General features: G+C 40.4%; 1 protein-coding gene across 1 annotated transcript in view; it reads left to right on the plus strand.

Moving 5' to 3' along the window:
• The first annotated feature begins 674 nt into the window (after positions 1 to 674).
• slc7a6 (solute carrier family 7 member 6) overlaps positions 675 to 15,713 on the plus strand; it is a 72,952-nt gene continuing 57,913 nt past the window's right edge. Inside the window, exon 1 of the mRNA XM_028809701.2 lies at positions 675 to 797. The gene's annotated coding sequence lies outside the window, so the exon portion shown is untranslated. The remainder of the gene's footprint in view (positions 798 to 15,713) is intronic.

The raw sequence follows: 15,713 nt of genomic DNA on the forward strand, positions 1-15,713 counted from the left end.
AGTGTCAGTGCCTTAACCACTACACCACACTGCCGTTCTATTACATTATGTATTTTGATAAAGTCTTGCTTATCATGACGTCGAAGAGTGGCGAACTATTAGTACTTCACAGAACATCATTCACAGCGAGAAAAAAACGCTTTACAAAGCAATCAGGAAGCGAGCGATAGTAAGCTGTACTAAAACTGTAACCAAGAAGGAGTCCCAAAATTACACCAGCGCTCTCAAAAAACAATGAACAAACAAGTGAAAGTGTCACAAATGGCATATACCGAAAAACGTAAATTTTGTAAATACTATTACGTATATGATGTATGATTAACCAGATTTTTCTGAACTACAGAAGTGTTTGTTTAAAGCCTATCCTGAAAGCATCCAGCAAAATTAAGAGAACCGCCCCGAACGAGCGCTTGTCACCATGGAAAAATCTAAAAATGTTCTATTTTGTTTTTAGTGAACATATACGACACAAATGTTAGATTTTTAAGTTCTATTAAGCATTTTGAAGTCCAAAACCTGTCCATTAATTTCATTTAACAAAATGCAAACCCCAGACCAGCAAACTATTTGCTCTTCGCTTTGCAGTTCCTTGACTACCGCATCCTGATGGAAGATTGTTGAGCGCGGGGTGGGGGGTGGGTCGGTGGTGACGCCTATCAGTCATGTGACGAGAGGCAACGTTTCAACTGTACCTGAATTGAAGCGCCATGCATGCAAAGGCTGTTGGTGCATCGTGGCCTGGGCGTATAACCGAGTGATGAGGCTGGTTCACATTTGCAGCACAAGGGAACGCGGAGGTAAGCGGTTGGCTTGGTCTTGTACACGAATCTCACCAGTGTTGTGGGAATGTATAAGTTAACCGTGTATGTCCCGTGCTGGCTCGTGCCATTCCCGGTGTCCCCTTCTCAGTAGGAGATCGGCGGTCGCATTGCCGCCGCGAAGCGCTATGCGGTCGTTAAGGTGTCGTGGATAGCTTAAAGCTTCCGCGGTGATGTCACGCAGTGCAGCTTTCCAGGACAAGTTGCGGATGCGTTTTGTGACTGAGGCTGAGACTCCGGTTCTTACCCACAGTTCATCAAGTTTTATACACAGATTTATCCAAAAGGAAGTTTGTGAAAAACGCTTCCTTGTTTCTTTGTGCTGAGCGTGTACTGGCGGTGTTGTCGTTTTATGTCTTTTTTCTACATATATTCTACAAATATAATACATGCATCCTATATGTGGTGGTTAGGTAGGATGGATCTTGAGTTCGGTAGACTTGGCTCAAGCACGTTATGCAAAGTGTCTGTGTGATTTGTGTCTTTGATTGAATTATTTTTATATATGTATTTATTTTGAATAAACGATAGACCCATTAAGTTTTTAAGGTCGGATTGGTTAACTACTATAGTCGATTGCCCCGTAGTTCTGTTGTTTATCAACGAGATAACTGTATTTACAGGCTGTACGAGTTTGGTGGTTGTCGTTATGGTTTGGTATTCAGAAGCGAGAATCGCGAAGGAAGCCTTTCCCTGTGTCACGAATAGAGTGACCGATTTTACTCATAAGCAGGGCAATACAAGAAAGGTCGCTGTTTGTTAAACGGGGGGCAGGGCTAATACTTCCTGTATAGATAAGAAGGTTGCATCATTCAATATATGAGAATGGCACTAAATCGGAGGGAGAACACACGGACACATCCAGAAGTTTTAAGTCATCAGTACATTTGCAGGACAACCATGGTCCATAGAGCTTTAAGGAAAACGTACGAACAACACATAATAACCAGACACGAATTCAAACCCGCTCTTCTAGAACTCTAATCCTGCAGGACTAAGACTTGCTCCAGTGCCATCAGCCACTAAGCAAGATGTATTAAAGCTTAAAGTTTTACATTCTTTTCAACGCATTTTGACAAATATTTCTTTAAATGGAAAGGCAGTGCTGATGTTGGAGGTTTGCCTTTTGCTTCTAATTATCTGTTGACTGTTTTTCATAAAGTGTCTGGAATAAGTGGTTTAATTTTGTTCAGAGTGGTGATACAGGGCTTGGCACAGCTGCCGCACACCTCCTGGGACCAGGATTTAATTCTCAAATGGGTCATTATTTGTGCAGTGTTACTTTTCATCTTGGAGTGGATTTTCCCAGGTACCTTTGGTTTACACTCACAATCCAGAAATGAGCTTATTTGACCATTTAGTGACGATTCCTGCTTTGTGCTGGATAATTTTGTCAGCTGTTAAGTTACACACAAATAAATAGGTTCATGAGTGAACCATACAATGGACTGCTTATCCTGACTAGGGCTGTTTTCTTCTTTGTGCCCAGTGCTACTTAGGGTGTACTCTGGCCCCAGTGACCCTAATTTTATGGTTTTGAGAATGTGATATTATTCAATTACTGAAAATACAGGAAATAGGCTGATGTCAAATTGATCTTTTGTCAGTCTGCCAAAAACGTTTGTGTTACAAAGAAAATTCAAAATGCAATGCAAGGGAATATGCAAAAATGTCATAGTAAGATTACGTTTAGTCAGTCAGTCAGTCATTTTCCAACCCACTATATCCTAACACAGGGTCACGGGGGGTCCCCTGGAGCCAATCTCAGCCAACACAGGATGCAAGACAGGAACAAATCCCAGGCAGGGCACCAGCCCATCGTAGGACACACACACACACAAGCATACACTAGGGACAATTTAGGATCGCCAATGCACCTAACCTGCATGTCTTTGGACAGTGGGAGGAAACCGGAGCACCCGGAGGAAACCATGCAAACACTGGAAGAACATGCAAACTCCACTCAGGAAGGACTCGGGAAGCGAACCCAGGTCTCCTTACTGTGAGGCAGCAGCGCTACCACTGCGCCACCGTGCTGCCCCAGATTACGTTTACTGCTGGGTTGTTCAAATGACTTTTGAATGCATATTTAAGTATCAGCATTTTTATCTTCTTTCCTAATCCCACAAGTTGCCCTGAATGCATTCATTCATTTCCTTTGCAGTAATAGTGAATCTGACTTTGGAAAGGATGTTAGAAGGAAACCAGGAAGTTTTCATTAAAAATAAGAACACGATTGACATTAACAGACATTTAGTGTGCAAACACACTTCTCAGGTAGTCTTCACTTGGGTCTGATTGAATTAAAGCAGAAACTGCTATTTTGTGTGTAATAGCAAGTTAAATGCACAGTGAGCTGAAAATGATAGTAAGTAAAATCCAAATTATCTCTTAGTAGCATAGATTAGTTTTATATGTTTTCTGTTTTCATAAAACTGTATAAATATTTTTTCTTAAGTTGATAGGCAAATATTTAATTAAACAAGTTAAAGCTCTTGCTATTAAGAGCAATGGTAAATAATGGTCACACAATTATAGTATTATTTTAAATAAATTGTATAGCAGCCAGTGATTGCCACATGAATGCTAGTTTTGCATTATCAGCTTTAAAATGAAAATGAAAATTTGGCTGTTTTTTTAATTAAGCCTGTTCAGTCTCAGTGATAAAACTTTGTTTTTCTTTATCAAACACCTAACAACTTTTATCTGTGAATTTTTTAACATATTGACAGAGAGGGTGAGGTGGTTGAATTCGTTAGTGCATGTGTTTTTGCATCTTGAGCTTAGCATCCCACATTTCTTCTTCAACTCATTCTCTTTGTGTTCTTGGGCCCCTATAAGAGAAAAAAATCTTCAAGAGCTGATTTCTCTGTAGACATACCCAGGAGTTAATGATAAACTCGCACTTAGTTTTAAAGGTGCTATTTAAATGAAGTCAAAATTATGTACTGTGTAGTGAATGTGCATAACTTAAGTGGCAAATTGGATAGAATGTGTATGAGAATGTTGTCACATTTTTTGTATCAAATAGGCATATAATAAAAGAAAAATTGTTTTGAATCTTATTTTACAAAGATGTGATTGCTGTTTTTTGTTATTCTAAAATTGGTGGCATATTATACAGCTTAAAGTTGGAGTGGATGTCAGACTTAATAACTGCAGTTGCAAATCATGTCAGATTACACAACTAGAAATCACAGGGAAGAACACTGATGACATCACAGCACAGTTTAAAAACTGTCCAGACATTGCAAGCCTGCATGCTAACAGCCTGATTGCGCTTGTGTGATACCAAGGCTTTCAATGTATGGCAAGTTCAGCCGCAATTTAGTCCCTTTTTATCCTTTTTGCATTCTGTAATGATATGACAAACACGCAACATCAGGTCATATGAATCACTTTTCTGTTTGCACACACCTGTGTTTCTTACTCTTGAAGGCTATATTCAGTGTTTTGTACTTCTGAGTGAGTGCTCATTGGTTGTCAACTCTCATATACACACAACCTGTTTGATTTAGTTAAGGCGAGTTACAGACATTTCTGACTGAGTCACTGGGAATGTTAAACTACATGACTGACTGTGTCAGCAGAGCGACATAATCGACACTAAGAATTTATAAATTAAATTTGTTATTGAAAAATTGCTTGAAGAATCATGTAGTGTGATAAGGCATTAATGTAAACACACGATTACAGGTATGTACTGCCACTGTTTATTATTCCTGTTCTTTGGGATTCCATCTTAAGAATTCTTTAATTTCATCCTCGACACATGGGACATTTGCTACCTTTCAAGTAATGGAGCCATTTAAAATGTTTTATTATTATTTGTTGAAAATTGTAAACTGTCAACCTGCTTCTGCCTACACTGTCAATTTCAGGACTCCATTCAAGTGTGGAATTTTAAAAATAACGCAACAGTGCTGTCTCTTGCATCAGCTGGGAAAGCAAGGAATGAGAATGACATCAGTGCTTTGTCTGTAGTAGGCAGCATTATGAGCTGGGTTTAACTTATTCAAATGAGCAGCTTTAGTGCCACCCACAGGAGAGTCAACAAAAAAGGATAAGGCTGCCACAGTCACACGGTCATAGTTATAGTGTGGCGAAAGTGAGCAGTCCTACATATAGCAAACTATCTAAAAGAACAATAAAATGAGCAATAATCCATTGGGCCAACGCTGGTAAGCACCATGTAGTGGTACAGTACTTTAATATTTTTAACATTAAATGGTTCATTAACTGCGGTGGGTTGGCACCCTGCCCAGGATTGGTTCCCTGCCTTGTGCCCTGTGTTGGCTGGGATTGGCTCCAGCAGACCCCCGTGACCCTGTGTTCGGATTTAGCGGGTTGGAAAATGGATGGATGGATGGTTCATTAAGTGCAGTTGAATAAAGATGTTTTAGTTCTTACAGCAGCCACTTTTAATAGTCAAAGAAATTTGATGTCCAAGGGATCTACCAGGTTTAGCTTAGAGAGACTGAATAGCCTCTTTCCTCTTTTCCTGTATTCATTATTTATTTACAGTTTGAAAGGCATTTTGATGTTCAAAGTAAAATATAATTTTATTATTCCATACAAAGAATTTTGAATATCACTTCACAGAATTGAGATGTAAAATATTTTATTCACTATAATCTTGGTTTTAAATTTCAGTATATAATTACAATGCCTGCATTACCCATCACCCCCAAACTCAGTTTTATATATGGACCAGTGGTGGCTGATAGTGAGTGGGCTCGATGGGCTGCAAAAAATGTTTTGGATTCAGCTAATAAAGTAATCATAAACTATTAAATTAAACTTTAACATTCTGTTTACTTGGCCACAGCAACATCTATACATATGTATTATAGCACATGGGTTGATGATACTCTGACTGATTTTTTCCTCTGTGGTCAGTAATACTGTTTGTGTGTTAGCTTTAGATGTAAAAGAGGCTTGTTTGTTTAATTATTGGAGTAATCATTAAAAAAGTTCTAGTGGACTCTTAAACCTGGGCAATATGATCATCTGTAAGGCTAACAGATCCCTATTCGTCTTAATCATTTTGAGGAATCATTACTGCAAACACTGATTTCCAAGGAACACCAAATGATTCTTGGGTTTTGTGTTTAGCATGGAAAGCTTATAATTTTAAAGTAATTTGGTCTCATCCATTTCGAGATGTATGTTGACTCCGTTAGCAGCGGTGTTACATACTTTTTTTTTAAAAAAAAAGGAAAAGTAAGTATGACTGGCAGAAAAAAGGCTCACAAAGGAATAGAAAAGACAGCTAAAGTTTCATCTAAGTCTAAACAGGCCTCAAGTTCAAGATACAGCCTAGCAGAGACTGACCTGGAACAGATAGACGAAAGAATGGATCTCCCGGGACATGACGCCACAGCTGAATTCTGGCTGAATCTTGGCTATCAAACGAAATGCCATTAACAGACATTTGGACATAAACCCAGCATATGCAAACTTAAGAAGAATATCCTCATAATAAATAAAACCTTACGACCAATACCCCTCCCAACCCCACCTCATTACCCCCCCACACCTTATTTTGCTATATATTGCCTTTGATTCTTGTATGTCTAATCATTATCCTCTGATGACGGCTCCTGGCAGGAGCTGAAAGCTCAGGAATAAAAACTGTTTTATGATACATGATTCATTTTCTCACATTGTGGATCTCCAGCTACAAATATCCAAACCATATCATTGACCTTCGCTTCCAAATATATATATATATATATATTAATATATTTATGATCCACACACATATATACACATCCTGTATATTGTGGTGGGTGGCCGGGACGCCCCTTCTACACATGTTCCAGGGGAGCAACCATGGACTACTCAATACCCACCCCCCCGGGATGCTTGATGGCAGCCTCCGTGGCTAACGATGGTGCCTCAGTTTCCCGCAGGGCTCCATGGGAGATGGAGTCCTCCACAGCCCTGTTGGGATCGGGGGTGGTCGCCAGGGGAAGCTGCATGGGTCTCGGAGCCCTGCTGGAAAAGTCTTCATCCCCACCCGGAAGTGCAATTGGAACCAGGTGGTCAAGCACCTGGAACACTTCCGGGTGGGCTATAAAAGGGGCCAGCCACCACCACTCAACAGCCAGAGCCGGGAGGAGAGGACGAAGCTTCAAGGGAGGAGTGGTGGTGCCAGAAGGGCATGTTTTGGTTTGGTTGTGTTGTGCTTATTGTGGGACTGTGTTGGGCCTGTGGGGTTCACGGGGAAGACGTACCCCACAGGTGAAGAAAATAAACAGTTTTTGTGTTATTTTTATGCGTGCCTCCGTGTCAGTCTGTGTCAGGTCAGCACCAATAAAGCGCTTTTGTTACAATATATATAAAATATATATATACCAGTAACGGCGTACTGCACAATAACATGCAGTGAATACACTTGACTTGAGCATTCCTAGTTTTTATACTCTTTCTCTGTATGTTTACCATTCGTTTGCTCAGAGGTTGATGCGCTTGCTGCTTCCTGAGCAGCTCTTCTTTTCTCCATCCTAGCGGCCCGCTGTTTCTCTTCTTTTGTCAGCATCTTTTTGCGTTAAAACTGATTAAGTTAGTTTTTGTGTTGCAATTACTTAGTACGTTTTCTTTAGTTTTTCACTTAAGTACCAATCTGCCTCAAGAATGATTAGTGAAGGTGGTAGGGAATGAGAACGGCACCCATACGCATGCGCCGCACGGCCGCCCTGCTGTGCGCTGCTGAGAGTTAATTCTACAATAAAATAAAAATAAAAAGAGTAATAAAAATCATCACCCCAAAAGCAGATAGTAGACGTCACGTAGTATATGTGTACCAAATTTCAAGTTAATAGGTGAAATGGTTTGCGAGCTACAGGTGATTTAAAATCCTGGACAGACAAATGAACAGCCACGATAGTGTATTATATAAGAAGATACACATATATACATACATACAGTATATAAAACAAATTTTGAGTCCAGATATCTTTTGAACAAAAGTGCTTTTTCAAGTGAATTCTCTACCAAATAAAACTAGATTGGACACCTTCCCTTTTATCATTGTGGATCAGTTTAAATACATAGGGGTCAACATCACAAGTAAATATAAAGCTCTTTTTCAATGAAATTTTGCTGTTTGCATTGACAAAATTAAACCAGACATGCATAAATGGTCTACCATCCATCTTACTTTAGCAGGGAGAATTAACATTGTCAAGATGTATATCCTCCCTAAGCTTCTGTTCCTATTTGAAAACATCCCCATATACATTAACCAATCATAACCACATTTATTTGGAATTCGAAAAACCCATACATTCAAAAGGTGACCCTACAATGACCTAAATCAGAAGCCGGCATGGCTCTACCTAGTTTTTAATTTTATTACTGGGTGGCAAACTTACAAGCTATAAAAACCAGGACATTAACAGAAATAGATGAACACACATCTGCAATAGAAATGAAATCCTGCAGTCCTCCTTTATATTCCTTGCTTTGTACCCCAGTACAGTAATCCCTCGCTATATCGCGCTTTGCCTTTCGCGGCTTCACTCCATCGCGGATTTTATATGTAAGCATATTTAAATATATATCGCAGATTTTTTGCTGGTTCGCGGATTTCTGCGGACAATGGGTCTTTTAATTTCTGGTACATGCTTCCTCAGTTGGTTTGCCCAGTTGATTTCATACAAGGGATGCTATTGGCAGATGGCTGAGAAGCTACCCAACTTACTTTTCTTTCTCTCTCTCTTGCGCTGACTATCTGTGATCCTGACGTAGGGGGTGTGAGCAGGGGGGCTGTTCGCACACCTAGACGATAAGGACGTTCGTCTAAAAATGCTGAAAGATTATCTTCACGTTGCTCTCTTTTGTGCAGCTGCTTCCTGAAACGACATGCTGCACGGTGCTTCGCATACTTAAAAGCTCGAAGGGCACATATTGATTTTTGTTTGAAAAACAAACTCTGTCTCTCTCTCCCTGCTCCTGACGGAGGGGGTGTGAGCTGCCGCCTTCAGCAGCTTTGTGCCGCGGTGCTTCGCATACTTAAAAGCAAACAGCCCTATTGATTTGTTTGCTTTCCTCTGCCTTTCTGACAGACTCTGCTCCTGATGTGCACTCCTTTGAAGAGGAAAATATGTTTGCATTCTTTTAATTGTGAGACGGAACTGTCATCTCTGTCTTGTCATGGAGCACAGTTTAAACTTTTGAAAAAGAGACAAATGTTTGTTTGCAGTGTTTGAATAATGTTCCTGTCTCTCTACAACCTCCTGTGTTTCTGCACAAATCTGTGACCCAAGCATGACAATATAAAAATAACCATATAAACATATGGTTTCAACTTCGCGGATTTTCTTATTTCGCGGGTGGCTCTGGAACGCAACCCCCGCGATGGAGGAGGGATTACTGTAAATGCAAAGTATCGTCAATTTCCTAACAACTCAATTGTTCTTCATTCATTCAGAGTATGGAACCAATATAGGAAGCACTTTAAGTTAGAGAATATTTTATCTGTGGCACCTCTACATGATAACCACCTTTTTACACCCTTGAACTTGCAGTTTTTAATGTTTGGAAAAATGAACGGGATTAAATCTTTTAGAGATTTGTATATAAATAATGTCTTTGCGTCCTATGATCAATTATTCTCCAAATTTAGTCTGCCATCAACACAGTTTTTCCACTATCTCCAAATTAGAAACTTTGCTAAACGAAATCTGCCCAATTGTCCTCACCTACCACCAAGTTCTATTCCAGAAGAGATATTGATCAGTGTTGGGAACACAGACAGAATTTCTATAATATAGAAAAACATTTTAAAGTCCCTTCCTTTTAAAGTTTCCAGGGTACAGTGGAAAAAGGATCTCTTACACAACATTTCAGAAACTGAGTGGAAGGTAGCCACACACAGAATTCACTCTAGCTCCATTTGTGCAAAGCATTCAATTATTCAACTCAAAATCTTTTAATCAGCACATCTGTCTCGTTTAAAATTGACCAAAATGTTTCCAGGGCAAGATTCAACTTGCGAACATTGCAATTGAGCTCCAGCTTCACTTGGCCACATGTTTTGGGTGTGTACCAAAGTAACATCTTTCTGGGCAAAAATTTTGAAATGCCTATCACACACCGTTTGTGTCACAATCACTCCTAACCCATTTAAAGCTGTGTTTGGTGTACTCCCAGATGAGCTTAAACTGGAGAAGGACAAACAACTGTAATTGCCTTTACTTCACTATTAGCACGTAGACTTATCGTGCTCAACTGGAAGAATCCTAACCCACCTCTTTTAAGTCCGTGGGTAACTGATGTTATATACTATTTGAAATTGGAAAAAATAAAATTCTCACTTGGAGGATCTGTTCAAAACTTTTTTAAAACCTGGCAGGGCCTAAACAATAATATTTTAGAATAAGCATTTATATTGGGGGAAAAGACTCCTTTCTCTCTTTACTACTCTCAGTTGTTTTACTCTGGCTGTTGGCCTTCCTCTTATTCTCAAGGGAGGGGGTTGATTGAATTTAGTTTTGTTAAGTTTTGAGTTAATGTATGAAATGTTATATGTTTTAGTCACTTTATATATATATATATATATATATTTTATTGAACTAATCTCTGTATAAGAATGTGGTGTGCCTTTTATTGGAATTCAACTAATTTGTTTTCTGTACTCTGCTTTGACGGAAAATACACATTTATATGTTGTTTTGACCACAGCTTTGTGCATGTTACTGCAAATTTCATCTCACTTAGTACATAGAGCATAATGTTCCAGTAACTTTTTTATCCTTACGTTTATTTCCTGCCCTGCTTGTGCAGTTCATCTAACACTGAGTATGGCACTAGCCTATTGCTCGGCACATGTACACACCCACTGCTAGGGTTGAGCAATATGTAAAATTCTAATGTTTATCATCATTCCCTTAAACATCGTCAGTATCCAATATTATTGGATTAGGTTTCAAGGCTAAGTCAGCATTTTTACAGAAAAATCCAAAATTGCTTTTATTGCAGTTCCTATAGCCTTAAATTTGGCCACTGGATGTCCTCATTGTTAATTACCATGCATTATAACAAGGATGAAAATATCCTTGTTTAATATAGATGTTGAAATGGTTGGCTAAGAAGAAATCAGCTTTGCCTATCCTGTAACAGTTTGCCTTTAAAACAGCAGCCTTCAACGCCTCCAAAATGGCAAACCTGTACAAAAAAATACCCTGGAGTTACATTAAGCGATGGCATCCCTTTCGATTGTAATAATCCTTGTCAAATGTTTTTGGGTACTGTAACAGGGGTACGTGAGCTATTGATTGCACTGCCACACTGAGTCACTTCCCTTGTGTGAACCTGATGAGGTGATTGGAGAGCACAATATATTTCTCAGATGCACTGGTTCACTCGCTGGTGGTTGTTTTATTCCAGAAAGACTGAACAAGGTGTTATAGAAGTACCAGTGGTAATATACCATGATGCTGGATGAGACACACTTTTTATCAAGTATATATTTTTGAAATCTCATGTCTTTTTTTCTCTGCAGCTTGAGAGGGTGCAGTCTTTTGCAAATGCAGAAAAATGTGTAACAGCTCCTGCAGATACTCTGCAGCAGTAGCGGTCATTAACAATCAAAGCAGGAGGTTTTCTAACCAGTCTTTATTCCATTCACATATTCATTCTGACTGCAGCAAAGTTTCAGCTTTGGCTAGAGCTGCAGTAGTATCTGTTCAATCTTCTCCAATATATCACAATAGTTTCTTCCATCGGCCTTCAAAATGGCGTGCCTACTACATTAAACCCCATGACAGAGGAGGTTGTCAGGTTCCTTATTTGTATCTATTTAGTGAAAACATATTTGGACTTGTAGCTTTCTAGTGTGAATAACTGCAGTGCATTTGCATCCTATCTGCGTACAATATTGTGATTCAAGCGCATAATGTGTTTAATCACTTAGTTCAAATGCCCAGCAAAGGGAAGTCCATTGACACTGTAAGTAATAAATCAACAATTGGCATTGATAACGCTTATTGGCACAAGCCTCCTAAGTACTAACAAAGAAACGTATATAGTCTTTTCCTGATAAACCATCTGCCAACACAGCATCAGGGTGTAGAGCAGCATTCAGAGACTCAAATATGCTAATACATTGTCATGTGAGTACAGGTGCCTGCCTGTCATCCACTACATCACACCTGATGTCTGCTGCCTGTTCAAAAACGCATTAACTTTCTATCCTAACATGTGCTTGTTATTATTACATCACGAAAAGTGGACAAAAATGCACCAGTTTACTACATGTTGCCAATTCAGTTCCATCCCACATTGTGATGTTCTTGCTTCATTGTTACAATATAGTACCCTTGATTTAAAAAAACAAAAAAAAAAACACACACTTGTGAAACTAATAGCATGGTCTGTGCATTTAACATTGGCAGTATTTAGAGAGCTTGTCGCAACAACGTTAAGATTATGACCAAAATACTAAAACCAAACCAGCCCAGCTGGCTTACAGCTGTACTTACAATTAATAATGCAACAAGTGTAATAAAGGCTACTGCATTTTTCTTCAGTTTTCTATTCATCGGGCACAGCACACAATCCATCAGCAGAGTTCTCTGCTGTGTGCTGCTCGAGGAAGACCCTGTTTTTTTTTAAATTTACTGGTTTATGTTTTTCATCTGACTTCAAACTAAAAAAACTGCCAAATGACTATCAATTTTCTTCCAAATCTGCCACCTTCAAATAGTGGTTAGTGACTGCTAGTTCCTAGTTACTGTGTTCAAAGCTGGAAATGTTGCTACAATAATCCATATTACTAACCGAAGGTTATGACGCAGGGCGCATCGAAGCGCACGCGTACTGCCGCACTGCAACGAGCCCGCCCATAGCTAACGACACAGCCACAGAAAACACGCCCACCAGTGTGATCACCACTACAACGAGCCCACCCATAGCTAATGACACAGCCACAGAAAACACACCCGCTAGACAAATGAAGCGCACGAAACAGCTCCCAGGCAAAGGAGTCACGGCTGAAAAACGAAACAGCTCAACTAACGGAAATACAAATCCGAGCCCATAGCTAACGACACAGCCACGGAGAAAACAAAAACGAAACGATTCAGCGCATATGTGAATCACATTACAGTATTACAGTACGGAATCCCCAGACGTCCAGACTACACAGCATATTTGAATCACATTACAGTATTACAGTACGGAATCCACAAAGGTCCAGCCTACACAGCATATTTGAATCACATTTCAGTATTACAGTAATACATTATAGAACTCAACTAAATACAAACACAAGCCCGTATGGCTACGACCTGTAAACGAGCCTGTATGGATAAAAAGAATGAACGAGGGTGCCCACACAAAGAAACCGCTTTAGTACAAATATGTTTATTTAATTAAATGAAAACTTTACCATGGCTACAACCTGTACACTAAACCTGAGGTAAAGCGTGCACGCCAGGTTATACAGCCGCCCGAGCGCGACCGCCCACACCACCGCATATACCACGTTCATTTAGTAATGTAGCCCTCCATGCCCGGATCCGCCGCCATGGCCACTTCAGCATGCGAATCCGCCGCCGTCAGCAAACGACTTCTCGCTGACGACACAGCCATAGAAAAACAAACACGCGACTGCATGGCTGAAAACAATAAACGAAGGCACCTACAACTGAGTCACAGCTCCAAAAGAAACCGCTTTAGTACAAATATGTTTATTTAATTAAATGAACTGTCCCCGGGACGCACCCACCCTCCATGATATTTCATCCCTCCAAGTATCAGAGGGAACAGAAAGTGATTGCCATTCTTGGATTTGCGATTCTTTTGAGAATCGCGGGCTTGCTGGTATCATCATATTGCCCAAGTCTACTCAACACTCAGTCATACTCAACACTATTACAGAGTTACCAGTTGTTTATCAGTTATCCCATGCATGTCTTTGGGACACTTAGCCTTTTTAATTTCCTTTGCACATTACTTGAAAGATGAGAATGCTGAGTCAACACAAACACCTTATATCTTTTTAGAGTCTTCTTCTTGTGCACCATCATGCATTTCTAATTAATGTTCTTTTTCCTGCTTGTTTTAATTTGCTACTGTTTTTCAATTTCGGGTCATTGATCATCTTACCTCATGTTGAGTTAATCTCATTTTACCACCTTGCAAGTCCAGCATTGTAACTTTAAGTTACCGTTGTTGCCTGTGTCTTTTTCTGCTTCAATCAACTGATCTCAAAAGGTTGTTTAAGCATCGTTTTGACAAAGTATTTTTCCTCTTTAATTCCTTATCCCCTTTAATCCCATGCTGTCTGTTATTTCGACACAGGATAGGGCGCCGCCGTGAGTGGCAGCCTTTTCAGCAGCTACGTGTATGACTGTATATGTATGTGTACTTTTCTACTTTTATTTTTCTATTTTTTATTTATTGATCACTCCTACCACTTTATTTTATGTGGATTCCTTCCCTGGACACACTTACTTTTACAACGTGGGCATGGATTTTAACACGCCGAGACTCGCCTATTCAAGTACTCAACTTCGGGCGCTGAGAACAAATGCCAGTGCCGGTGTGGTTCCATATTTACCCGACGAGGTAAGAAGGCGGTATCGTGGCAGCAGAGCCGGCACTAAGCTAAAAAAGAAGCGGCTTGCGAGAAAGTGGCGTTTCAAGCCTTCGGTGCCTTCTGTGATTCTGGGGAATGTAAACTCAATCTCAAATAAGATCGACGAACTGGCTGCGCTGGTGAAAAATGTAAGGACCTACAGAGAATGCAGTTTGTTGTGTTTTTGCGAAACCTGGCTAAATAACACCATCCCAGATGCCAACGTGGAGCTACCCGGGTTTAGCACAGTTAGAGCGGACAGAGATGCAAGTACCTGTGGTAAGCACAAAGGAGGAGGACTCGCTCTCTATGTTAATACACGGTGGCGTCACTCTGGACATGTTAACGTCAAAATCTCCACTTGCTGCAGGGATATCGAACTGTTGGCCGTAAGTTTACGTCCCTACTATTTGCCCAGAGAGTTTGGACACGTCATTGTTGTTATTGTATACATTCCTCCTCGGGCAGACGTGGAGTCAGCGAGTGACATCATCCATTCCGCTGTTGCTAAGTTACAAACGCAGCACCCCTGAGGCGCTTGTGCTAATCGCTGGAGACTTTAACCATGTGACGCTGGACAAAACATTACCTGCATTCTCCCAGTATGTGGACTGTAACACCCGGGGAAATAAGACTATTGATTTACTGTATGCAAACGTTAAAGACGCATACAGCGCCACCCCGCTGCCTGCGCTTGGGAAAGGAGATCATAACCTGGTTCTGCTTCAGCCTCACTATAAACCAAAAGTTAGAGTCCTACCTGTAACCACACGATCATTCAGGAAGTGGACCCCGGAGGCTGAGAATACTCTGAGAGAACTTTTTGGAACTACAGACTGGGATATCCTGCAGGGATCTCATAATGAGAACATTGAGGAAGTTGTTGACTGCACTACTGACTACATCAACTTCTGTATGGACATTGTAGTTCCAGTAAGAACAGTACGCTGCTATGCTAACAACAAGCCATGGATTACAAGTAACATCAAGGGCCTTTTGAATCAGAAGAAAAGGGCTTTTAAAGACGGTGATCAGCATGAGCTCAAGCGCGTGCAGAAGGAACTCCGAGTCCAACTCAGGGCGGCGAAGGAGCAGTACAGGAGAAAGCTGGAGCAGAAGTTGCAGAATAGCAGCATGAAGGAAGTGTGGGATGGGATGAAGATCATCACTGGCTGCAGCTCGAAGCGGGGTACCACCATTGAGAGAGACGTGAAGAGAGCAAAACCAAATGAACAACTTTTTTAACAGGTTTGACCACCCTAACCCACTCTCACTCTCACCTCGGAGTACTGCACCCTCCACACATC

This window comes from Erpetoichthys calabaricus, chromosome 9 (genome assembly GCF_900747795.2).
Source record: "Erpetoichthys calabaricus chromosome 9, fErpCal1.3, whole genome shotgun sequence".
NCBI lineage: Eukaryota > Metazoa > Chordata > Cladistia > Polypteriformes > Polypteridae > Erpetoichthys > Erpetoichthys calabaricus.